Source organism: Carya illinoinensis, chromosome 1 (genome assembly GCF_018687715.1).
Source record: "Carya illinoinensis cultivar Pawnee chromosome 1, C.illinoinensisPawnee_v1, whole genome shotgun sequence".
Lineage (NCBI taxonomy): Eukaryota > Viridiplantae > Streptophyta > Magnoliopsida > Fagales > Juglandaceae > Carya > Carya illinoinensis.
Window position 1 is genome coordinate 19181581 of NC_056752.1, and position 920 is coordinate 19182500.

Consider the following 920-nt stretch of genomic DNA (forward strand, 5'->3'; position numbering starts at 1 on the left):
GAATGGATTGCATGGATTGAGTATTGATGACTTGCAAAATTTCATATAGCAGAATTCACAAGATCGCTTGAGCTGAGGTTTTTGCCGCTCAAGCGAATTCAGGCAGATTCAAACGCTCGACTTCCGACAGGGAGCTCGAGCGGGTTGCTGGAAAACAAGGCTCGCTCGAGCGGAGACATCGGCCGCTCGAGCTAAATCAGGCAGAGTCGAACGCTCGACGTGCGCTCGATAGGACGCTCGAGCGAAATCAGGTAGAGTCAAACGCTCGATGTGCGCTCGACACCCCGCTCGAGCGAACATCGTATTTTGACAGAATTAGGATTTTTCGCCATGAGACCATATAAAAGCAATTTTTCACTCTAGGGCCGCGAGTTTTGACTGGAGAACACTTTTTGGGAGGGAAAAACATAGCTAGAGGGATTCAAATCATCTGTTTTGGAGAGGGAATTTCAATTTATTGCACGTACGTTGGAATCATACACGATCACGGACGGGAGAAAAGCGTTGAATCGTTCCCTTGAGCTTTTGACGACGAGTTGCAGCTGCAAGGAGGATTTTTCAGTGTTTATTTTCTTCCAATCTTCTCAGAAAAATTATGGTGAATTCGTTTATGTTGAATTTCATTTCTAGCATGAGCTAAATTTTCTTCATTCTAGGAAAACGATGTAACCTATTTCCGAACTATGCTTGATTGTCTATGCTAATTTAATGCAATTCTCTCTTTGTTTATCTGATTTATTCTGAGTTTATTGCTTCTAATTAACTGGCCATTGATTAGATGATAAGTAATCTTGTGATTTGCTATCGAAAGAGGGAATCATAGGGTAGATCTTGAATATTTCAGCATAGGTAAGTATAGAGATCGAAAGACTTGTATGAACCTATGTAGTAATTAAATCATTGATCTTATTGCTTTCTTG